The sequence below is a fragment of the Molossus molossus genome, unplaced genomic scaffold (assembly GCF_014108415.1).
Source record: "Molossus molossus isolate mMolMol1 unplaced genomic scaffold, mMolMol1.p scaffold_m16_p_10, whole genome shotgun sequence".
In the NCBI taxonomy this organism is placed as follows: domain Eukaryota; kingdom Metazoa; phylum Chordata; class Mammalia; order Chiroptera; family Molossidae; genus Molossus; species Molossus molossus.
Genome location: NW_023425345.1, coordinates 19,932,323 through 19,959,363, shown reverse-complemented (window position 1 = coordinate 19,959,363; position 27,041 = coordinate 19,932,323).

Here is a 27,041-nt window from a genome sequence, read left to right as displayed (position 1 = left end):
GTGAGTATAGAAAGCTGCCTTGCTCATGTGGGCTGAATTGTATCCCCTCAAATTCATGTGTGGAAGCCTAACACTCAGTATCTCAGAATGTAATTATATTTGGAGACAGGGCCTTTGAAGAGGTGACTAAATTAAAATGAGGTCGTTAATCCAATCTGACTGGTGTCCGTGTAATAAGGGATTAGGACACACACAGATACCAGGAATGTGCACAGAGGGAAGTCCATGGGAGGACACAATGAAAAGGCCGCCAACTGCAAGCCGAGGAGAGACACCTCAGAAGAAATCAGCTCTGTTGTCAACTTGAGCTTGAACTTCCAGACTCCAGAACTGTGTTTAAGCCACTCAGTCTGTGGTACTTTATTATGACAGCCATAGCAGTACACTTGTAACAGGAAATTTTTTTATTCATCTTTGAAGTCTATAAATTTTTAGTACTTAGAGCTTCTTAGAATGCAGAAGACAATGAAAAAACGTGTATCATATGACAGAGGCCTTGGAATTGGAATCACCCAAGGGAAGATAGATGTGAGCACCGCATCCTGGGGAACAGCACATGTCCACCACAGAGGAGATCTGGGAATTCCCAGGAGCCTAGAGCATGAACACAAGTGGAATGGGATTCAAGGCACTGCTGTTCACCCCCACATCACCAGCCAGGCACCTGCTCAGCAACCTTCTGAAGACATCTCCTCCCACCCAAAGCCTTCATGTCACTCTGGGATGACACTGAGTCTTAAGATTCTTGGATTGGTTTTCCTTGATCATAAGGAATAATTTTTCTACGTCAAAATTTATTAGTATAATCTCCACCCCACATACTGCCTTTCACCTCTTAAAAATAGGACATTCCTTTTTAGTGAAATAACATGCCAGCCACAAAGACAAATGGAGATCAGCAAGAAAAAGAACTGGGGAGGCAGTGAATCGCTTTCTTTCTTTCCCATATAAATATAGTAAGAGAATGTTCAAATGCATAATAGTGCTTTGGGGAAAGATCTCAGCCCATTTATAGGGGAATAGTGAGGACTCTGCCTTTTGCTGAGCCAACTTCTACTTGAGGGAAAATTAATGCTGGAGCCAAGTTATACCCAGAGTGACCTTTTCCTTCTCTTTCTACCCAAACTACAACATTTCCAGATGTCTTCTGGGATTAACCTTTCCTTTTCACCCTACCTATTGTAATATTCCTTTCCCTATATCCTCATTCACTTGTATAATCTGTGAATTCCTTCAATTTATACTTGTAAGTATATATTTTTAACAAGTTCACAAACCTTTGGCTTCAAGGTCTGAATGCCTGGCTTAGTGTCTGATGCCCCTCAGGTGCTCTGCAAATGTTTGTTTAATACATGAATGAATGGATGTAATTAAGCTTGTCTTCCCTATTTGCACCTTGTGCATAAACACACACACACACACACACACACACACACACATTTTGTTGGTTGACTGGCTATTGCCTGTGGTTGAAGAGAGCTGACCTGGTTGAATGTGTAACTCCAAAACACAAGACAAAACAGTGAATGGAGATGCACCTAGGGAATTTAGACACTCAAACACTGAATAACAGAACCACAAGGAGGCTAAGGCCATTCACCTAGCACTCTAGTACTGCAGAGCCAGTATGAAAATAAGGCCTCTGACTGGTTCTCTTCTAGGACATCATCACCTGTGCCTGCCTGTTTTGGAAGATTAATTCACTAGCTTTCCCAGTGATTCTGAATTCCGTCTAATAATATTTTCAAGAAATTCTACATATAGTTGGGGGAAAAGAGATTATAGAGGTGGAGTAGACTAGAGAGAAGATAGCAACAATTGTTCTTCCTACAAGCTCTGTTGGGTAGCCTGGCTGGGGAATTTCTCCTATATAGCTCCTTCCCTGTGTGTGTATGTACACACACACACACACACACACACACACAATAAAATGATTCTCCATTCTGCACTGTTTGCTTGATAGCCCAACCAGCTCAATGGATTGCCAAATGTCCACCGGCCTGACAAGGTGTCTTCATCCAAATTTGCCTTTAAACAGAATCTCATGCTCTGGACTGCTAATTCTTCATCAGTCCTATCAGAATTGCCCAATCTCAACTCTCACCATGTCAACTGCCCCTATTCCAGAAAAAAAAAAAAAAAAAAATAGCCCAGAGAAATACAGAGTGGCAGGACAAGTACTGCCAGAAGACCAATAGGGAAGAGATTATTTCAAGGGAAGGGGCTTCCTAAGATTACACCACAGTGTTTTCTACATTTTAAGATGGCTCTGCTTGACACATTGAGGTATAAACAACCTGCTGCAGAATTTCCACCTTGATGAAGAGTTTGGGGAGAGGCCTGGTTAGACTTGCGTCTTTAATATAGTAAAAGGAACATGTTCTCTTGTGGCTTTATGCAACTATAACATTAAAAAATGCATAAATCTGATTATTTCATATTTAGTCAATAACTCATTTTGATTCACTTTCTCAGGATGCTATTCTGCAAAAGAGCAAGACTGTGCCTCCGCTTCTCTTTCGGGACGTGGAGACTGAGGGCCTCAACTTTGTCTTGGCCCTGCAAAACTGAAGACAGCTCGTCCTCTAAAGTAAATTGGACAATGCAGCTGATGAATGAGGCAACGCTAATTAATGAACCTAGAATGAATGGCTTATGGTAATTCATTCGTTCAGCACATATTTACTTACAGAGCAGCATTGTTTAGGTTTTCTCAAGGACACTCTGACATCTCCTTGGAAGTATAGACAAGTCGAAATCCATTGTTCTCAGATATAAGGTGCTAGAGAAGAAAAAAATGAAACGTAAGTTTTCAATCTGAAGTCTTGTAGGTCAGAGCACTCCACATGTGACAGGACACAGGTGTTATTATCATCCACTTCTACTTCTTGTCGCTTTCTTACATGGGCCTAAGGAAGCCATATTCCTGTGCATGGCTAATGCAACGACCCTTACAGTTCCTCCAAATTCATATGTGTCTCAAGCATCAGTTATCAATCAGACTTCTTAAAGTTTAGCAGTATAGAGAAGTGCAAAGAGAAAGAATTTAATATTATAAAGGGGCTTTCCACCCACTCAGGCAATTTGGGAATCAATAGTTTTGGGACAAAGCTTAGGCTTCAGTATTATAAGACCTGGGTTTCAATGTTCTAGTTTGATCGAAGTACTTTACCTCCCTAAGCCTGTTTTCATCTTCATCTATGAAACGGGGATCATTACACCTACTTCGAACTACTTCGAAGAGTTGTGAATGGGTGTGTATGCATTTGTGGGTTTGGATTAAAAAGAGAAAATATCTATGAGGTGCTTATCACAGTGTGTGGAACATAGTAGGCTTTCAGTAACTCTTACCCCCTAGGTCTTCCCAGTTTTAATACTGAAAACTGAATTAAGCCACATTCACCTCTCCTTCTGCAGATGCTTCCCTCCACCTGGACCTGACGGGTGGATAAGACAGAGCTTTGGGGGACTCCAGTGCCTATCCTGTGGCCCACTGGCAGCCTTGTAGCCTCAGAGAACTTCATAGGAGATTCCTGTCTTGGTGCCTTCTCTCTACACATGCACTGTGTGTGCCACGCGCACATACGCACACACACACACGCACACTCACACATGCACACACTCTCTCTCAGATAGGTTCTCAAAGAGCATTACCAAATGTTCTTATTCAGTTTCTAGTACACAGAATCAGTGTCAGCTGAACCTCAAGATGTTTGTTTTTCAGGTTTGCTTCTATAGCCCTAGGTAATTAAAGATAGTTGTGGAGATATAAAAAGGTAGTCAAATAATAAATGCACCTTTTTACATAAATGGTAAAAGTTTAGAAGTATTTTCTATTAAGGAAAGGCTCAAGCCTGATCTCTACACAGCTGAACTTTCTCCTTTGTGCTTAATTAGAACACAAAGAAAACTCTGGGGGACTTCATAATCCAGCCAAGGGTAACTGCACTAATCTCAGAAATCTTCCTCATATCCAGCAATTTCCCAGGCTCTCCAGTGAGAGCCTGCCGGGTTTTCTCTAATTTAATCAGTCATACAAAGGGAACCAGAGGTGTTGCATTTGGCTCTGGGGAATTTTCATTATGCTGTGCTACTACAAGGGAATACTACCTTATGGAATAACATTAGGGACAGACTCATGTAACATCAGACCTGGAAGAGTCCTTGGAGACAATCCAGCTCAACTCCAGACTTTAAAGAACAGGAAACTAAGACTCAGAGAGAGAAAGTGCCTTGCTCATACTGTGTAGTTGGTGACAGATCTCGGGCAACAACCCAGATTCCTAGCTCATGTTCCTGCCTTATCTTTTTGTTTCTGCATAGCAATTCTGTGGTCTTTGGAATCCAATATGCTGAGGTTTGTGTTCATCATTTATTTTTAAACATTGGTGATTCTCCTTATTATTCTTACCGAAGCTACTGTTGCTTGAAGGTCACATTGAAAAATAGGGATGGAGTCAATGACTGCTGTCTGGCTACCTACCGAACTGAATTGACCACACAGTGGACAATTACTGGCATCATTTGGTGCCCGACAGTGGTCGCTCCCCTCAGTATCCAGGAAAGCATGCAGTCCCTGTCTCATCCTCACAGGGACTCCCACACAGTAGGGGCTTGATGACATCTTGCTAAAAGAAAGAAAAAAGTGAATAAATGAGCAAATGAATAAATTGATTCCCATCTGTTAAAGTTCCACCCTACTCACTTTACCTTGACCCACTGGTGTCTTTGTTTGTTTGTTTGTTTTTTTCAACAGAGCCTAGAACTACACATTTTTAGAACTAGAAAAGAAACTTCTAGATTACCAGATCCAACTTAGTCACTTTCCAGAATGGCATTCGAAGACAGCAAGTGCTTAGTCAAGGGACACGGAGTGACTCAATGTCAGGGCTGAGACCGGATGCAGCTTCTGCGACTCCTGGTCTGGAAGCTGACTTTTTCCTATCACTCTACTCCTTCTATTTTGGTGTCCACCTCAAGAACACCCCCACCGTGACTATTAACCTGGAAAATATGTTTCAGGAGCTGCTTTACAGGCTCACAAGATGGCGTACTCCAGGGGGGCACCCTCCTTAAGAAAGAGCCCAAACAGCTGGAACAATGGCAAGTGGGTAAAGTGTGGCTGACCCCAGTACTGCAGGACCAACACCTGCTTTTCTCTGAACCCGGAGGACCACCCCAGCCACCTGAGACACATCGGTGAAGGTGGCGGTCCCTCGGTGTCTCTGGGAACTGGAGCCAAGGAGCAGGATGACAGACACTGTCCTCACTCTCGTGTAGGGCACATTCTCTCATATGATGCACATGCATCCATGAGGTTGGAAGGAGAAATACAAGGACCATTCTTCAAGGTGTGCAAACCGAGGCTTGGAATTAGAGTGACGTGGCCAGGGTTTGGAGTTACGAGGACAGAGCGAGGACTCAGGTGCCTGATGATGGATTTAGGATGAGATATCAAGGTGATGGGTACCTTCTACTCTCCAGGGCTTACCTCAGTGAGAAGAACCACTACCTTCAACATTCCATTCCTTGACACTGCAGTTTGAGAGAGAGAATTCGGTTGAGCAAACTGTGAGTCTCAATATGAACTTCTCCTTCCTAAGACTCCCTATAAGTAGCCGTTTCAATAAGGGCATATACTATAACAAAGCAACCTGGAAACAGTCTTGAAAATAAGACAGTTGTGTTTTGCTCTATTTTATAACAGTCCAAGGTGAGCCGCTGGGACTGGGACTGGCAAGAAGGCTTTGCTCCTTGAGATTGTAACGGGACCCAGGCTCCCTCCACATTGTGACTCTGATCTTCCCTCAGTGTTGTTCTCTCTGCAAGAAAGAAGCTGGGTCTGCACCAAGTCTCTCTTCCAGACTAGGGGAAGGCAAAAGCAAATAAGTGAGGGCAAGCAATTGCCTTTAAGCAAGTGTCATGGAACTTGTACTTGTCACTTTTTGTATTGGCTGGGACTTAAGTCATAATGCTACTTTCATCTGCAAAATTATAAGAAATAGAGTTTGTAACTGAGTTTGTATATGTCCACTAGTGTGTGTGTGTGTGTGTGTGTGTGTTTCAGGAGTTAGAGTCAGTTCACCAGATCAATCTAGGGTGTCTGTGGGCAGAGCTTCTCAAACTGTGCCTGTCAAGGGCCCTCTCTAAACCAAGGGACAGTAATAGGGTATCCCAGGGAACCACTGCAATAGAGAAAGCAAGCATGAAATTACTTTGTCCTCTCTTTTATCATAAAATTAATGTAAAATGTTCTCTATTCCATAATATATGTGTGTGTGTATATAATGTGTATGTATGTGTATATAACATAACATGAGATTAATATTAATGCTATGTCTCAAATTACCCACACAATCAAGTAAAACTTGATCCAGGAGAAAAGTATCTCATTTATTCTAGGGTTTCATGTACCTCCCAGCATAAAGCCAGGCATTCTCAGAGGTATGTGTCCCCTCTTTTGGGAAATATTATTGTTAGTAAATAAAAATTAGAATAAGAATGAGGATATCTGACTCCACCATCGTCTCAAGTCTTGGGCGAGATGGTTTTTCCATCTCTGAGATGATATAATACTGTCCATCCACCAGCCCACAGAGACTGACTTCACAGTACCACGTACACACGGCATGTCATTTTCCTGATCACCAAGCAGGCATTGTCTATCCTGACAAGAGGTGCTGTGCCTGTCTGTTCCTAAGCTATCATGGTGTGTGAAGACCAAATTAAGCTGAACAGTAACAGCAAAACTATGATAATACACTGTGCTCCTGGCACTGACCCAGGGCCATACAACAGACAGACGCATGCGCGCGCGCACACACGCACACACAGGATTCATGTATGAGGAGGAAGCTGCCTCCCCAGTCCTGGGCTCATTTCACAGAGTGGGAGTGGGAGGTCTGGCTGGGAGGTGACCTTCATTAGCTCCGAACCAGTGTTTCCTCCTTTCTGTCCCCACTTAGAGATTTATTTATTCACTTGCCTTGGTGTAGTTAATGGGGGCTCAGGCTGGGAATGGCGGGTGGCCAGTACACCGCCGAGGATGGAGGGTGTTATATATTGCTTCCTGCAGGGTGACATCTGGGGGCGGCAGAGAGGGAGGGAGGAGGGGAGGAGCTGAGGAGCTGAGGTCCACTCTAATTGAACACCTAGTGAACAAGATGGATGGTCACCCCCAGAGAGCAATTAGAACATGAAGTAGTAGCAGGAAGAAAGAGGAGGGAAAAGTCAGGGTGGGAAGGAGAAAGGAATCATGGAGAGACAAGACCCAGCAGTGTCCAAATCTCAGAACGAGGTCGATAAACAAGGCAGTGGAGGTGGAGAGGGGTGGGAGGCTGGTGGAGGGGCTGCCTCAAGTTACTGGCAGCAGGCACACTCAGAGGGCAGAGGCAGCTGGGTAGATTTAGGAAAGACCCTGTGTCTCCCCTTTGCCCCTTGAATCTCCATGTGTGATGATGCATGCAGTTTATTATTTAGGGTTGGGATTTTTAGTGTGCTCTCAGGAGGCAATATTTTAAGCTGTCGTCACTGTTTTACACCACAGTGTGAATAAGCTGTGTGGTGGTGGTGGTGAGGGTGGGGGCTGTTAGGAGCACGTTAATGCCAAGAAAAAGCAACTGAGGGGATACGAGAGGAGACATGAGGAAGAGTGGAGGGGATCGCGGTCCCCTGAAACAGAGTCTTCACTATCACCCTAATCTTCGTGCTCCATGGCTGAATCTGGATGGTTCCATGCCTCAAAGAAACACTGAGGAAGTGATGCAGGAAGGATGCTTGAGGGAGGTGGAGCATGGCGTGGAGCTGACGGGGATGGGGAGGTATGGTGGAGGGCACATGCAGAGATTTGGAGAGATTGGTAGAAGACTGGTTCGGGGACAAGTAAGGGCCAGAAGCAGATTCTTCAGGGAAAATTTGATGGAAATGAGGTTCACAAGAAAGGTGAGTGGGTGTCAGGCAAAATGTGAAGGATCTCAAACATACCTTGCAGCTTGGACTTGATTTTGTAGATCACCAGACAGAACCACCAGAGCTTTCTGAGCAGGGAGAAGAGAAAGTTGAAAGAGAACATGAAGAGAACTAGCACCCTGGACCTTGTTTCCTTTGCTCTTCATGATGCCCAGGAGGGGAGGTCTTACCCTCCACTCTCTGCAGATGAGGAACTTGTGACATCAGAGGCTACACAACTCGCCCAAGAACATTCAGCTGAAAAGCGGTAGAGCTGAGATTCAAATCCAGGTCTATCTGACCCCCAAATCTATGCCTCCCTATGACAGTGTGTTGGGGTATTTTATTAGGACTGAAATTTTCCATCAATATGCTGTTTTCTTAGTGCATGTATTAGTTCCCTTGGGCTGCCATAATGAATGACCACAGACTCAGTGGCATAAACCAACAGAAGTTTATTCTCTTACAGTTCCGGAGGCCAGAAACTAATATCAGGTTTCCCTCTGAAGGCTCAGAGAAGAATCCTTCACTGTTTCTTCCAGCTCCTGGTGGCCGTAGGAATTCCCTGGCTTGTGGCAGCCTCATTCCAATCCCTGCCACCATCTTCATAGGGCTGTCCCTTCTCATCTCTCACGAAGACTCTTGTCATCAGAATTAGGATCTATCCTAATACAGGATGTTCTTGCCCTCAGATCTTCATCCTTATTACATCTGCAAATACTCTTTTTCCAATAAAGTCAAATTCACAAGTTCTGGGTGAACATATCTTCTAGAGGCCACAACTCAGCCTACTCGGGGAGCTTGTGACGAGGATGGAGACCACAGGCTCTGAGATATGCTCCCTCACTTCCACGCAGAGTCAATAGCTGTATGGTTATGGCGTCCTCTAGTATTTGGTCATCATTCATCTTACTTTCCTCTCACAAGAAAATAAGGAGTGAGAAGAAAGAGGTGCTGCTTGTCCTCCACGTAGATGGAGAAAGTTACCATGTGGGTCCCAGAGTCAGGCTTGAACTAGACTTCAGCCGTCTGTGGGGTGAGTACGGGAGGGACCTTTTACTTTACCAATGGAAATAGCTCCTGGTTCCAGACTATCAGAAATAGAGTAGTGCCTCCTCTCTTGACAGTCAAGACCAATTTCTTATCACCGCAATTTGACCCTGTGCCCCGTGCAAAGAAATCCTTGGCTAAAAAAGACCTTAGCTATAGTCACATGTCTGCAAGTGGAAAAAAAAATTAATAACCTGGGCCAATAATAAAGCGAGTTACTGACTTTTGGAGAGCTAAGGGGGCTCCTCTTACCCCTTTCAGTTGTTCCTGGCTTGACGAAGCACTGGCTGTGGGTGCCTGGGGCTCCTCCATGTTGGCCACCTTCAGGGCTCACCATCAATCTCCAAGTGCAGTGATGTCTTACGTTGGTGAATGGCCCATGAAGGCCCTGAGCCCCGGCTCTGGTGCGGCCCTCCACATGCCCACAGGGAAGGAGGTGTTTTGAAAGCTCTGGGTAGCAGTCACTGAGTGGGCCTGGTGGAGTGGACAAGGAGGCATGCTTTAGTATGCACAAGTCTTACATGTCAAGAGAAGGATTCGGGAAGCATTTCAGAGGCCTCTCAATGCCTAAGTGGGGTGTCAAGTCAGCCCTTCCCCTCATGACTTGGAGGAGCGATTTCTCTGTGCTGGGACCCAGATGTCTGACATGTGTTCACTGGGAAATGGGGAGAGGAGAGGAGGAGGAGGGAAAGAAAGAGGATAAAAGGGATGTTGGTAGGGGAGTAAGAACTGGAGAAAGGCAGAGAAAGATAAATGAAAGGAAGGGACAGAAGAATTAAAGGAGAGAAAAAAGTTATTGGTTCCTGTGCGATGGGAAACGGAGGTGACTCTTGACTGATTTATTCAGAACGGACAGCCTTTGATCACACATTCCACCGACTGGCTGCTCTTTGAAGCCCGAGCACTGAAGAATGTAGGATGCTCCCAGCCATGCCATTCCAATAACAACAATAACAATAAGTAAATTCATTTGAGTTCTGATTTTTTCGTGGTGATTTTTAAAAATAGCAAATATGATTTCATGATATTTAAAAATAGCAAGTATTACCTTCTTCCAACAAAAATATGTTTTTGATGACCCTCCTGTGCTAATGCCCCAAGCATAGGCTTATCAGGTGGAGGACCCCAAACAGATAAGCATCTATAAAACCAAGGTGACATCATCCGTGAGAACCCTTATGTTCCTTTTTTAGTTCAAAATATACAAAACTGTTTCTTATATACTATAGGACTGGATCCTATGAGAAAAGGTAAAGCAGGTATTTATTTTTAATTGGAAAACATATAGCTAAGGGAAACAAATCCTTCAGTCTCACCATCCAACTATTATATTTCTCCAAGGTGTCTGATAATTATACCTATGTGAGGGGTTTATGTAACACGAAGAATGTTCTACTTCAAAGCTGTCCAAAAATGGAAGACCCAGCTCCAGGAAGAAGTGAGTAGCTCTCAACAGAGGGTATTGTGGGTTTAATCTCACTGCTCCCCCCAACTAAACATATATCCCCAGGACCTGTGCATGTGGTTTACTCGGAGATGGTGTCTTTGCGGATGTGATTAAATTAAGGATCTTGAAATGAGATCATCTTGGGTTTAAGAAGGGCTCTAAATCCAGGGACTGGTGTCCTTATAAGAAAAGAAGAGGGAGCTTTGAGTCACGGACATGGGAAGAAAGCAGAGACTGGAGTTTTGTTGCCACGAACAAAGCCAACGAACAGCAGGAGCAACCAGAGCTGGAAGATTCTCTCTGGAGCCTTCAGAGGGAGACTGGACCTGCTGGCAGACACCTTGATTTCAGACTTCTGGCCACCAGACCTATGAGAGAATAAATTCCTGTTGTTGTAAGCTACCAAGTTTGTGGTGATTTCTTGAGGCAGACACAGGAAACTAATACAGAGGGGTTCAGGCAGGGGATATATGTCCCCTTAGTAAAGATGTCTCCAAAGGAATCTGAGGATCAGAAAAGCAAGTCATTTGACCAGGTGACTTTTAAGGTTCTTTCTAATCCTCAGATTTTACAACTCAGAGCATTTTTACTCAACTGCATTCTGTGCGTACCTAATATTCTGCTTTTATATGTAATATAACTTTACATACATTTTAATACATAACTTCATATTTCATCTATAATGACTACACAATATGACGTAAAAGGAATGTGTCAATTTCCTAACCTCTCTCTTACCATTGATGCAAATGGTTTTCATATGTTTTACTATGATACATATGCTATTGCGGATCTCATTACTCATGCAACCATCTTTGTTTTGATAACGTACAACAGCGGTTCTCAACCAGGGATTATGTTGTCCTCCTAGAGACATCCGATGATGTCTGGAGACTTTGATTGTCACAAGTTGTTGGGGAGGGTTGCTACTGGCATTTAGTGGGTAGACACTGCTAAGTTCCCTACAATGTGTAGGACATCTTTCTACAACAAATACTATCCAGTCCATAATATCAACAGTGATAAGACTGAGAAAACATGCCTTAGGATAAAATCTTGGGAGTGGAATCAATAAGTCCTTGTGTTTGACTCTTGATACGAGTTGGAGGAGTATAAGCACCTTGGTTGAAGCAGAGGTTCAGACAGGTAAAGAGACCTGGCCCAATAGTGGCATGGCTGGCTAGTGGAGAGCCAGGGCCACAACTCTGGTCCAGACTTCAGTCCAGTGCTGTCATCACCCAGGCTGAGCTGTCTCTCCTCCATGGTCCAAAGCCAGAAAAACATTCAACAAGTTGTCTCAGGACTTTGGTGCTGATGTTCTTGATGAATTTGTGGAAATAAAGTTTACTCCTCTAAGCAGAAAACCAATCCCCACTCTGTGAGGAAGATGTCCCTAAACACTGCAGTCCACGGTGCCCTGCCACATCATCAGTGCCTGTCATTGCCTGCACTGCTCATGAAAGCACTTAATATGCCTGGCACGTGGTAGGCCCTCAATAGATGCTTGGAAAATGTCTGGATGTTATCAGTGTAATAGCTTTCTGTGAACTTTCCAGAGTATGCAATTACTGGTCTGCAAAGGTGACCATAGGAAAATACATGCTCATTAAAACTTGGAATGTCTCCACATCTCTTTCATCTCCTGAGACTCGGGGACTATTCCCCATTGGTCATGGAGGAGCCCATTCCATTAGGAGTCTCAGAGCACAGTCCAGCAGAGGGCCACCTCCATGTCATCTGGGGGCTCATTAACAATGCACATGACTACTTTATAGGTTTAAAATCCATCCCCTCCCTGAAGCCCAGAGCCATGCTTCTATGTGGAGAGTTGAGAAAAGGTCCTCCTCCCCCACCATGATCATGGAAGGAGCCTGGGTATTCAAGAAAATTGATTTAGACAAGGGACTTTTCCTTGTCAGCAAATGTGATGAAACTGTGTAATAAAGCGCAGGGCAGTGAAGGGGCAGATACTCCTTTAGCATAATAAGGTAAGGATTATTACCTTGCAAGAAATAAAATTAAAGTAAAAGGAATACAAATTTCTCATGAGCACCAGACAAGAGTCTTCAGAATGACATCAATCGTCGTGATGTGCTGGTTTCAGACCCTTTGCAGCAAAAACAGGCACGGTCCAGAGGAAAGCCTTCTTGCTCTCATTTCTCTTCCTCTTCCCTCAAGCTAGTCCAGAACTCCCTCCTCACCCCACTCCTTCTGCCCCCCTTGGAAACCAGAGCATGGTCCCCCTTTTTACCAAAGCCACAGAGATGGAGTATTTTTTTAAAATGCCACTGGATGTTTCAGGCATCAGAAGAACAAAAGGGGTTCATTGCTCTGCTAGGGGGAAGGTGCATTCTGAGCAAGGCAGAGTGGCCAGACCCCTCAGCATGGAGCTGCTTCGCTGGGACCCAGAGTGTTCAGATAGAAAAGGGCAAGAGAGGGAAAAATAGGGGGCAGTTTCCACCCATTCCCACCCCAATGGTCATCTAATAGGTAGAAACCACACCTTAGTCATGGATGGCAAGAAGGCTTTTCTCTCAGACTGTGAACCATTTGGATCAAGATAAATAAAATTCCCCTTAATTAGCACCACTCTCTTTAGTATAATGAACAAAGGTCCTCTATGCAGGGTATATTCAAATAAAACAAAACAAATCTGAGAACCAAAGGGGTCTATTAATAGCATCATGGTAAATAGCATGATGCCGCCCAGGACACCCGGCACTGTGCTCTTTCCCGCATCTGACTGTCTCTGTGCCCCTGTGAGGAGACAGAAGACTCACCTGTATGGTCTCTGGGGGCCCGGCAGGGGACACACCTATCCACACAGTCTAGGGGTCGGGTGTGGTGTCCCATGCTGAGCACCACGTAGGGTTAATGAATCCCAACATGTGATTCATAACACTTAACTTCTCCCCTCTGTGTTACATTGAGACTGAGGGGGCTTTGCTCTCATAAAAAGCCTCAGGAGAGTCCTTGAGAGGCATTGATCACTGTAGCAGGACACATTACCTCCCTGAAGGACCGTTTGGTTGCAATGGAACACTGTAAGTGTGCAAAGTGTTCTGCAAATAGAAAGTCCCTATTGTCTGTTACGCAGTGAGTCAAGTGCACTGCATTCCTTCCCGAAGATACTTTACTTTTATCTTTCAAAGCGAAATAAAAGCTTCACCTCTTTCTTTCTGTTTTATTTCCTTTCAAGGAGGGAACATACTGGCCTAGTCCTTACATTCCTTTCTTTCTTGTCTCTTTACCAATTTTATTCAAAATAGGAGAGGCTGGAAGATGGATATGGAGGAGGTAGTGACTATGGTGATGAGAGGTTGGACTATGAGAAATAGTCAAGCATTTAACACATATATTTATTCATGAACTTGGCACTAAAACTATTATTTATTCACCTAACATATATTTACCGAACTCATGTTGGTACTTTGAAGGACAAGCAAGATAGATTAGACAGGTCTAGTTAAAAGCTAAAGTGTGTATCCTGATTATCGCAATACCAAGAGAAAAGTCAATGTCTTAAGATATGCGTATAGCCCTGGCCAGTTTGGCTCAGTGGTTAGAATGTCGGCCTGCACACCCAAGAGTAGTGGGTTTGATTCCCACTCAAGGATACATATCTGTGTTACAAGTTTGATCCCTGGCCCCAGTCAAGGTGGTGTAGGAGGAAGCCAATCGATGTGTCTCTCTCACATCGATGTTTCCCTCTCTCTCTCTCCCTCCCTCGCACTCTATCTGAAAAAAATCAATGGAAAAATATCCTTGAGTGAGGATTAAAAAAAAGATATGCATATAAAATAATACAGTCGTTCCTTGCCACTTCGCGCTTCGACTTCCGAGGTTTCACTCTATAGCGATTTTTTCAAATATATTCATTAAAAAGTTGATTGAAAAAGTTGATCGAGACAATGAAAATGATACAGCACATGTTCAGTTGCCTGAGTTAATTATACATCCCTGTATTACAATTAAAATTAAAATCAAAATGACTGTACGTATGAACTATAAGCCTCTGTATTCGAGCACCCCCACAAATCCTTTAATGCCATGTGCAACCACTCAACCACTCCTTGTGTGTGAGCAATAACTTTTTTCCAAAAAATCGGGTGTGGTGAAACCAAGCCAATCAGAGTGTGCTGTTCAGTGATTGGCTATCCTATTCTCTTTCTATCCTGACCACTGATTGGCTCAGTCTCATGCAAGTTTGTGTTTCTCATACATGCTTCTACATTGCTACGCATCAGAAGCATCTTTGCTCTTGTAAGTGCGATTTCTGAGAACTTTTATCTAAGCCCCACGATGGCACCTAAACGTGCTGCTTCTTTTAAGCCTTCTGACAATGAAACTAAGTGCTGGAGGATGCTTACCATCCAGGAGAAGGTGAAACTCTTGGATATGATCAAAGATGGCAAGAAAATCGTGGAGGTTGCCCACCATTACAACTTGAATGAGTCTACCGTTCACTCCATTTGTAAAGATAAAAAGAATATCTGTGCAACGGCTACTGTCTCTTTCAACAAGGAAGCAAAGTGCATTGTGACAAGTCATAATGAGTTCATAGTGAAAACGGAGTCTGCCCTAGCCATTTGGATCAGCAAGAGCCGCAAGAAAAACATTCCATTGGATTCGCTGGTCATCCAGGAGAAGGCGAGGCAGCTCTATCAGCGCTTTACTATGGACGGACCTCAACCAAGACCCTTTTCTGCAACGTTCATGGATTTCACAGCGAGCAAGGGTTGGTTTGAGAAATTCCAGAACAGATATCATCTGAAGAGTGTCATTCTCCATGAAGAAGCTGCCTCTGCTGACCAGCCTGCAGCAGAGGACTATGTGAACAACACGTTCCAGAAAGATATGGTGAAGATGACCAAGTCTGTGAGTGAGAAGGAGGAAGAGCAGCCAGAGGTTCCTGGGGGTCAGGAGGAGGAGGTTGGCCTTACACTTGAGTGTCTCTCGCCAGTCATGAGAACTATTAGGGTAGTACAGGACATGACTGGCGAATGGGATCCACAAATGATGCGTGCATTGTGGTTCCGGAATGCACTTGATAGAGCGATAGAACCCTACAAAAGCCTCCTCGTGCATATGAAAAGACAGCACCAGCAACTGCCTATCATGATGTTCTTCAGTTGTGCACCCAGACACCCACTGCCTACTCCTAGTACTCCTTCAGCAGAAGATGACGACGATGCACCTGCTGAAGATACTGCACCACCTGAAGACTCTCCTACTGAGGTCGTGCCTTCAGAGGAGCAGTAACCTTGCTCTTCTTTGCTGTGCAGTACATCTCTTCATCTTCATCGTTTCTTCACCGCTTCATCATCGTACAAGTTGCACTATTTTCATAGGTTAGTGGTTGTGTGTAAGAACTGTGTGTGTGTAATTAAATGTACAATAATAATAATATGATATTTGTAACGTCTAATATGTCTTATTTCCTCTTATTTTGTCTTATATACTGGGTAATATGAGTGTAATGGTGACTAAAGCATGTTATTTCATGTCTAGAGGGCTCTAATAATGTTTAAAAAACTTATTTAGAAGATCATAAACAGGTTTTCTATGCTCTAACTGTGAAAATATTTGATGTATAAATAAAGAATCCTAATCCTACTTCATGGAAATTCATTTATTGTGGTAGAGTCTGGAACTGATTAACCATGATAAACGAGGGTCGACTATATAGGATTTGGGAGAGAATTTTCAGTTCAAGAGATCATGGTAGGTTTCGTGGAGTCTTAAGATGACATTTTTTGTTGGGCCTAAAGTAAACATTGGATTCAGGCAAGAGGAAGTGGGAAATAGTAGGGTTATTGGCAAATGAACCTGCATGAACAACAAGATAATAGCAGAGAGTTATAGGCTAAATACTGCAGATGGTAAATGGTATTGATAAAGTATATGATGGGAAGCAGTGAAAATTATGCTTGGAAAGATAGGTAGGTATCAGATGGTAGACCATATTTGGGGGATTATGATGGCTGCATAGGAGTAGAATATGATGAGAGTGGTGCTTCACCCACACTCATGGACAGGTGGATGGAACAGAAGCAGGAAGAACATATAAGGCTATTGTAGTGGCCCAGAAGAAAGATGACAAGGACCTCAACTATAACAATGAAATGGGATGGAGAGGAGAATTTGGCTAGGTGTTAAATTACAGATATTGAATTGGTGAGATTTATCATTTTATCAAGCCAAGAAAAAAGGTGAAGTTCAGGATGACTTGAAGGTTTCTAGATTATAAAGTAGAAATCAGAGTGATAAATTAAGAAATTATCAGAAATTGGGTCAGTAGGTTAAAGTCTCCCCATGAATTAAATATTAGGCTTAGACATTCTTATGATCAATCATTAAGGAAAAAAAGAAGTCAAATTTTCCATAAATTTTCCAAACAAAAGAAAAGTATTTGATTATGGAGGGAAGATCAGAATCCAGTTTTGGACACATTGAATGTGCCAGTCCGTTGGAATATCTAGGTGGAGATATGTAGCAGCTCTTTTTCTACAAATGCAAGATTGTCATTTCAAAATTAAGAGTCTTCAGAACAGCAGTTATAATCAGAGCAGTGAAACTGGCTGAGACTGTCAAAAACAAGTCTAAAGAGAGAAGAATGGAACAGAGAAGAGAGGAGAGGTGAGGTCAGATCTTTGGATAAGGTGTGGTTTAAAAGGCAAGAAAAAGAAGAAAAGTTAAAAAGAAAAGAAATTAGAGAAGGAGGAGGAAGAAAAGGAGAAGGATGAGGAACAGTGACCAAGAGGAGTAATTTGAGAAGCTAGAAGACAAAAAGAGCACTATAGTGCATTGGATACTGAATCAGATAAGATTAGGTTTGCAGTGTAAATGGAAAACCAAAATAACTGTGGTTTAAAATTTTAGGGATTAGTTTTTCTCTCACATAGAAGAAATCTGAGATAAACAATCAATGGGTTGGCATTGCTGTACAATGTTGTCATCAAGGACCCTGGCTCATTCTATTTCTGTTCCATGATCTTTTTGCATATGGCTTCTTTGTTAAAGTTTGCCTCATGGTCCAAAATGGCTGCTGAAGATCCAACATCATGTCCACGTGACCGTTAGTAGAAGAAGGGGAAGGGCAAAAATGATTGTGTCATTTTTTGCACTACTTTTAAGATACTTTCTTATAAGTCTATCAGACAACTTCTGCATCCATATTATTGGCTGCAGTTAGCAACAATGAGGCAAGGAAATGTGCTGTCTGCATTGCTACCCAGAATACAATCAGAGTCCATTAGTAAGTAAAAGGGAATCAGATATCAGAAAAGCAGTTAGTGGGAGTCTTTACCATAGAAGCCATAGGTAAAAAGCGTTTCAAATAGGAAAGAAGAGTCAGTAGCAGTGGTTTTAAATGTATGGTCACCAAAACATACTTCAGCATCACCTGGGAACTTGTTAAAGTTTCTACTACATCAGACATGGTATGGTGTGAGCATGAGATATAAAGACAAGTAGGACAGGTGTCTGCTCTCAAGGAGTGCCCGTGCACTCTAAAGAGGAGAGATGGGTGGGAGAAATACATGCAGTTGAGAGTTACAGGGGTAGACAGGGGTGCAAGTCTATGCGGGACACAAAGGTAAAGTCTTTCTGGGAGAGAGAGATCCAGGATTTCACTGTTTCAGTTGGCTTCTGTTCTAGATTTGAAGTTTTTCAAGGATAGGATATATTCATCTCTGTATTACAAAATTTTTCCTCTCTCCTATTGTCAACCAATAGGCCATGGAGACCTTGAGAGATGACAGTTCCACTGCTGCTGAAGCCAGTAGTCACAGAGAGCAATGTCTTGAAGAACCTCCTGTTGTTGTATGATTTGCAGACCCATGTTAGTGTCCCAGGATCAACTCTGAACCACAACTATTGCTTTGGTTAGCTGTGTGTGTGTGTGTGTGACATCTGGAGAACATTAAGAATGTAAAAACCCCAACTCCATCATGCTGAAACACACCATTGTTATCAAACCTGGGTATCCCATAAAAAGTTTTCTTTGACTCCAAAAGGAAATATTCGTCCCTACACCTGTTGTTGGCTATTACCAAGTGACTTCGTATGGTCTTTGGTCAGTTGCATCTTTTCCCCTTATTTTGATATTTTCTTCTCAAAGGTTATTTTGAATTTCTCCCAAGCACTGTTTATCCACAAAACATGGTGAGACATTCTCATAGCAATGCCCGGGGGTAACAATTGGCCTGCATCTTCTACTCCAACTGTAAAAATGTCTGCCCAGGAAGCTGTACTTTAATCCAATCTACCACCCTGTTAGGGGATGAAAGATGGAAGACCTACAGGATGGCAACACAGTGTTGTGCGTGGGGCAGAAAAGAGAATAACCTGACTATAATGCAGAGTTGAAACTGGATGGATAAGAGAAATAGCTGATATATTTTTGTATCTTAGGCCAAAGAGTCTGGACTTCATTTGTCCTAACCAGCCACATAATCTTGGACAAATCAAGCCCCTTTTCTGGAACTCAGTTTCTTCTTCTGTAAAATGAATAAGGTTTAATTAGCCTCTTGTGAAAGGAGATAAGAAGAAAGCACATAAAGCAATTCAGTGGCATGTCAGAAAGGTTTGTAGAAAAGATTAATCTGCAGTTTGAATGCATGGCATTGAGAAAGTATTGGATCCAGGGAGTTCACCGAGGAAGTTACTTCAGTAGGTCAGGCTGGTTCCTGCTCGGCATCTTGGCCCCTGACCCCTGGACCTGAAACAAAGGACAATGTCTCACCGTCCCCATCACTGCTGTCCCCTCCTTCTACTGCTCAGAATTCCAGGTCAGATTTCTGGAAATATGCTTTACATTATTTACTACTTCGAACCAGTAATTATTAGATCTGCCTGTATAGATGATGTTATGTAATGCGTTGTTTAAAAAAAAAAAAAAAAGCATATCTATCAATCATTGTATCACAATTTTTTTAAAAATTTTGACAGGGGTATATTGATAAAACTAGTATCCTTTTTAATCCCATGTATATTACTTTATGCATTCTCATGGCCATGGCAAAACTCCTAGAGCAGGAGTCTGGGGAAGTCCTGGGAAGACTGGGGTTCTGTTGAGAAAAACTCTTTAATACATATTTGGTTATGTATTCCTATCCTGAAATGAAAAAGGGGTGACCATGAGGAACTGAACTGTTGAGTATGCATTGTCCAGAGAAGCAGAAATTATCACATTGTTAAAGGTTTTTGCTTCCCTTGGGGGTTTGGGTCTAGGACTAGGACATGTGAGGGCCAGGAAAGGGGTCGTGCCCACATGGGATGTCATAGCCTGGTAAGGGACTCCCTGGCTGGGCATGGCTGGCATGCTTAAGCAGTTGTGGTCATTGTTACCAATGTTAAGTTTTCCTTTTGTGTGTTTTAATTCTCTTGAGCTCTCCTCTACCTTCATACATGTTTATTACAGCCCAGAGTCAGTTCTTACTTGGGGACTTAAGGGCAAAGCAATGAGAGGAAGGGGAAGTAACCTAGAGAAGTGATGCTAAGCTGCTGATGGATGGGAAGAGACAACCTAGTCAGAGGTGACCAGCAGGGCACACATGCTGGCCTTGCCATTCCTGAGGAGTTCCAGAAACCCTAGGTAAGAAGACCTGACAAAGACTGAATTCCTGCAGACACACAGACTGGGGACTTGGCTGTAGTACCATACTACATTGAATCTAAAATACCAAATGAAGGCTTCTGGTCAAAATGGAGGGTAGGTAAATGGGGTACTCAAATCCTCCCACAACCACATCAAAATTACAACTAGACTACAGAACAAACATCCTTCAGAACGGACTGAAATCCAGCTGAATGGAAGTCCTATAATTATGGTATTAAAGAGGAAGCCACATCAAAACTGGCAGGAGGGGTGGAGACACGGGGTGGAGTCACACCCATGTGTGGCACTTTAAAAGTGGGAGGGATATTCCAGCTGCAGAGGACCCTGAGGAGCTAGGAGTCCCAGTCCCACACCAGCATTCCAAGCACAGGGTTCTAGTGCCAAGAAGAGACATCCCTATAACTTCTGGTTGTAAAAACCAGGGAGGATTGAGGTTGAGGGAGACAGTGCTTCTAGAGTCCCAGGCAGCTCTTCTTAAAGGACCCATGCAGGGACTTACTTGGACTCACTTCCTCTGAGCTCCAGCACTGGGGCAGCAGTTTGAAAGGAACCAGAGACATACAAGGAGGAACTGAATTGTCTGGCATCCGGATGAGAGCAGGGTTGGGGGGCAGCTTTCTGTGAGACAAAAGTGCTGGCAGAAGCAATTGTTCCTTTTCTGAGACCCACCCCCACACAGAGCTGGCAGGCAGGTGACATACCTGAGTCTCCATCAACCTGGCTAACACTGTTCATCCCATCCCAACAAATTTCTAGGCCCACCCAAGACATTTGCAGTGACTTTTCTATATAAGTGGCCTCTCTTAACTCACTCTTCGGACTGTCCTAAAATATTTTAAGCAAGCAGTCTACCCCGTACCTCTTGCTAAGTGGCCCCAGACCCGGTACTAGCAGTAGCCAGTCTTTGTTCTCAATTTGGCTTCTTCTGGGCACCTCCAAGCCCAGCACAAGTAGCAGCCATCTACAGATTGCTGTGTAGCTTGTGCTGGGTGGCCCTAGGCAGGGCACAAGAAGTGGCTAACCTTGGACCTTCAGAGAGGCTCCAGAGCCAGTGTACCTGGTGGACTGCTTCAGACCACACCACATTACAACCCTCTCACCTCCATGAGTGACACACTCAAAGGGCAGACTCAGTGAGCACCAAAGCCCCACTGAAGCAAGTCCTCTCCATAGGGTTGGATTCTACGCAGTAGCTCCCCCGCTGTAGTCACAGCTGGTCCTCCCAGATGATCAGCCAGAGGGTCAATCCCTCCTAGTGATGCCAACATCAATCAAGGCTCAACTACAACAGAACAGTGAACAGCCCATACAGGAGCACACCTGGAGTGCCCAGATCAGGTGACTGGGGAGACTATACCAATGGGCCCTGCAGAACACCTACTACACAAAGCAACTACCATTCCAGAAGGCATAGCAGCTTTACCTAATACATAGAAACAAACATAGGGAAGCAGCCAAAATGCAGAAACAAAGAAACAGGTCCCAAATAAAAGAACTGGAGAAATCTCCAGAAAAATAACTAAATAAAATGAAGGCAAGTAAACTACCAGATACAGAGTTCAAAACAATGGTTATAAGGATGCTCCAGAAACTTAGAGAGAACTTCAGCAGCATGAAAAATTGCATACAAACCATAAAAAAGAACCTGTCAGAAATTAAAGATACACTAACTGAAAAGAAGGATAATTTATAGGGAATCAACAGTAGAGTAGATGAACCTGAGAATCAAATCAGTAATTTGGAATATAAGGAAGCAAAAAAAAAAAATTGAAGATAGTGTAAGGAGTTTCTGAGACAACTTCAAGTTTACCAACATTCACATCATGGGGGTGCCAGAAGGAGAAGAGAAAGAGCAAGAAATTGAAAACCTATGTAAAAAAAATAATGGCAGAGCTTCCTTAATCTAGTGAAGGAAATAGACATACAAATCCAAGAAACACAGAAAGTCCTAAATAAGATAAACCCAAAGAGGCCTACACCAAGACACATTATAATCAAAATGCAAAAGGTTAAAGACAAAAAAAAGAATCTTAAAAGCAGCATGAGAAAAGCAGTTAGTTACCTACAAGGGAGCTCCCATAAGACTCAGCCAATTTCTCAAAAGAAACTTTGCAGGTAGAAGAAATTGACAAGAAATATTTAAAGTGATGAAAACCAAGGACCTACAACCAAGATTACTCTACCCAGCAAAGCAATCATTTAGAATCAAAGGACATATAGTTTCCCAGACAGGAAAAAGCTAAAGGAATTCATCACCACCAACCAGTATTACATAAAAACTTAAAGGGTCTTCTGTAAGAAGAAAAAAGAGTTCAAAAATATGAACAATAAAATGGCAATAGATACATATCTATCAACACTTGAATCTAAGAAACAAAATAAATGAAAAAGCAGAACAGAAACAGACTCATTGATACAGAGAATATTTTGTTGGTTGCCAGATGGGAAGGGAGTTGGAGGGCTGGGTGAAAAAGGTGAAAGGATTAAGAAGTGCAAATTGGTTGCTACAGATTAGTCATGAGGATGTAAAGTACAGCATAGGGAATATAGCCAATAATATTCTAATAACTATGTTCTAATAACACAGAGAGACCACCATCTGGTTTCAGATGGATACAAGATTTATTGGGATCATCACTTAGTAAGTTATATAACAGCTAATCACTGGAGTATACTTGAAACTAATATACATGAGCTGTAATTAAAAAATTTTTAAATGATTTAAAAAATAAATAGAATTTCACGTGATTATAGGATGCATTATAACTTTATGCACCACTAAGAAAGAAAATAAATAAATAAACACTGACTATTATAGTATGATACACTATCAATTGTTGGATGGATTCTAATTTCAGCCATGTTAAGATGTGAATCAATGGGTCTCTCAGAATTGAAGAAATACAGTAGTTAAATATTTAACTGACGGTTGGCAGGCTTTGGGATGCTCATGTTTCCTGTAGTAATCTTTGGTGGCCTTGTTTTTCTTCTCTGTGTGTGAGCCCATTGCAAACTACGTTTGTATCCTAGCCATTTCTGTTTCCCCAGCATCAAGCGCATTGTCTTTCTCATGGTAGATGCTTCAAAGATGTTTGTTGTATTAATAACCAACTGAATGTACTGATGAAAGAAAGAGTTGAAGAAAGGTGTGGTTTTGTGGCATATATCAAGATCAGGTAGGGAGTGAAAGAAGACATTCAACCCAGCAGCAAGGATTCTTTCATCACGGAACATTTTTAGATTTTTTTTTAATCTCATGGTGATAATAAAAAGCAGATCGACTTTTAAACCATTTTACTATTATGTTTAAATCCTCTGCCCACAATGCATCCCCTTATTGCTTGCACCCAGGGCAGAACACTCCCTCCATCCCTTTGTGTGCTGCATGCCAATGAATGAAGGGGGTAGCTCCAATTCACTTCACAATGAATCAAACCAGAATAAATGTGACCAGCTGTCTCTGGCTGCTGATGGAAGCTGTCATGGCTTCCCTTTATTTGGGATTTTGCCCTGAAATCCTGCAGATCCTGAGGAGTACCAAGAAGATGTACTGAATGCTGAACTGAAACTCTAAACCAACAAATGGACAGCTCTTACTAAGTATTTCCATCATGCCCCAGACACTGTCCCCTCCTGTCTCACTGTGACTGAATCAGCAATGCCATTCCCATAAGGAATGATTCCCCTAAGGAGCCACAGATAAATTGCTCAGTGACTGTTGAGGGAATCTATGCTTTTGGCACCATGGATTGAGCAAGGAGAGTGTCCTCATGGGGCTGCTACCCCTGTAAGCTCTGCCTCCCAGCCCTGCACGCTGGGGACCAGCCCAGAAAGCTTGGTGAAGTGGTGATGGAGACAGGGAGACAGGGAAGTACTGACTGCAGCCAGGTGGCTTGTTGGGATGACTTGTGAGGCCTGGGGCAGCCCAGTGTTCATGAGTCACTGAAGCTAAGTTTAGTGCTGGCTTCAGTGGCAGAACAGATGGGCAGTCCAAGCAAAGACATTCTGCTGGACTGTAGCCCAGCATGGCCCTGTCCAATTGGTCAGCTTTAGGGCTGACCCTGAGCAGCCAGGTCTGAGCTGACATCGACACACACATGGAACAGTGCTCTCAGGTCCCAGGAATGGCAGGCAGGGGACAGAAATCCCTGAGTGCCTGTCATTCCTTCTCCACTTGTTCATTCAGAAACTTTTATTGTGCACCAGTTATATGAAAGTCAATACAGCCAGCTCCTCCCTCAATGAGCTTATAGTCTAAATGGAAGATAGACCATAACCACATACTTATATCAACAAGATGAAAATAGATAGGAAATGGACAGGAAATAACAATGACTGAAACATGGACAGTGTTTTCCAACTAATAAGAGGTTATTTCAAATCTATCACTTGATTTACTTCAAACACGAATCATATGAAGTTGTTATTACTATTCCCAAGTTACAGAGAAGTAAAGTAAATTGTCCATTGTCCCAGAGAAATAGATTGAGGGAGCTGGGAGTCCATAAAACTTCCTCAATTGCCAATTCCGAACCTTTTTCATACCACTCTACCACCTTTTTTTTTTTTTTTTTAGAATGAGCCATGAAGAACATGATACCCATTTGCTTGGTTAGGAGAGAGTGTGGTATGAGAGTCTTAGTTCACAACAGTATTGGTAGTTTAATGATCTTGGCATCTCCTGACATCATCATTCTTTCAGCCTCTGTCTCCCACTTAAACTCTCATGGCCTCCCCCAAAACATTGTTGTACCTTTTCCTTCCTGGGCATGAATGTGCTTTATCCTCTTTATAGTGTTTCTTGCTTCTTCAGGAATCATATTTTGCTCATCCGTAGAAGTGATCTTGGTATGAAATATCAGGGCCTGTGTTCTAGACAAAGGGAATGGGCCAGTTGGTGGGAAAGGGTTGATGTGATTTTTATGGAGGTGCTGGAAGAGCACTATGATACTCTTCAAAGCCGTCACTGAACCTTTTAGTTCCTTCCCCATATCTCTCAGAGTTATGGTTAGAATTAATTCAGTATAGTGACATCCATTTCACCCTGCATCCCAGAAACTCAGGCCCACACGCAATTTCTTCAGGAACACCCACTCTTCCCCCAGGTAGGGAAAGCCCAGGATGAATCACCTGGGCTGGAATCCAGAGAGCAAGCCTCTTTCAAGTCTATTTTATGCTTTTTCAGGCAAAAACCAAGATCTTGTTCTGTGATCTGTTACGATCCTCTGACTTCCCAGGTTTTCAAGCCTAGATTCAAGCATGCGCCTTGATTGTTTGTTTGTTTGTTTGTTTGTTTGTTTGTTAGATATAGCTTTTGCTCACTCCCAAACTCTAGCTTTTAACATACAACATAAAAGTCTCTCTAAGACAAGCTCTGGTCACTCTTCTAATTGGGAGCTGTGAATCCTGTTGGGTGTCTCCTCCTAATGAGATGATTTGGACAGCTTTGGGATGTGGCAGAGAGTAGGCTGAGGGGGAGGAGGATTGTGTGGTTGGGGTGGTGGGAGAACGCCGTTGTGGTTTATTGATAGTCGGCAGGATGACATTCTTGTTTCATCACATGATGAGTGTTTTCAAGGCACTGAGCCAAGCCCAGCCATAAACCTGTCGGGGGGAACATCTCTGTGAAATATTACTGAGCTCACAAAGCAGATGTCCACAGAGGCAGCACGCATCACCTGATTCCCTCCTCCAGGCAGCCATAAAGCATGTGATCCGGAGAAGGTAGAAGTGGTGGGTTTCTTACAACCAGTGGGTGACAGAGCCAGGATGGGAACTCAGGTCTATTGAACCCCAAGTTCACATATTTTTCAGTCTGTGAAAGACATGAGGGTGAGTTTTGTGATCTTGGTTATGTTTCTTATCCTCTCTGGGTTTCTGTTTCCTCCTTTGTAAGACATGGCTTTGGAAAAGCTGACCTCTAGCTCTCTGAAGGCAGGGACATATCCCCAGGGCATGGAGTCCTGCCTGGTAGTAGGTACAACATGAATACCTGTAGAATGAATGCATCAATGTTCTATGATTCTATGAATGTCTATTCTCATATTAGCTCCATGTCTTTAAATCAGCTCTCTATTTGTTTACAAGTGATCTTCCATACTCTGCCTATTTCATAGGGTGAGGCTTTAAAAGAAACTATTTCTAGTTCATTTCGTTAGCATGCTGCCTATATCAACACACCTGTGACAAAAGAGGCTTGACTTGTTCTACAACAGAGATAACAGTGGTGGTGGTGAACGCATGAAAAAACTGGGTATTAGAATTCTTTCCACTTGAATGATATTCCTTTTTCATCCTTTCTCTAAGGCCTTGGTTCATTGGTTTGTATCACTTGATGTGCACTTTATCTGTTATTGTTTTAAGCACATAAGAAGGCATATATTCATAAGTGTGTGTGTGTGTGTGTGTGTGTGTGTGTGTATGTATCCTGTCCTTCAGTGTGTAGAGGATCAATATTATTTTTGCTTTCTCAACATTCATTTCCTTGGGTAATACTCTTCCCCAACTCTCACATTATATACCATGAGTAGAACTGACCTACCTGCTTCTGGACTGTGATTCAGCCCTGGGAAATTAGAACATTAAGCCCTCCTAGCCACAAAGGCTTTGTTCAGTGACAGACATGTGACCCAATCAGATCTAAAGAAGCTCTGTTCCGGGATTTTTGATGGAACCACTGAGGTGGTTTTATCTTGATCTTTAAAGACTTTATCTTTCTGCCAGACTTAGAACACTGTAGATATAAACCTGTACTACCAACAACCTTTTTACTTCCATCATGAGGGGAGAACTTGCCTGAAAGTGGAATCTACACAGAAGAAAGCAGAGGTGAGAGAGAGAAAGACATGGCTGGAGCACCTGGAGCGAACTGGGCCTGAAGCCAAACCTCCCCCAGGGTTTTAGTTGTATGAGCCAATTAGTTCATACTTTTAGTTAAGTCAGTTTGGGTTGGATTTATTGTCACTTGTCACTCAC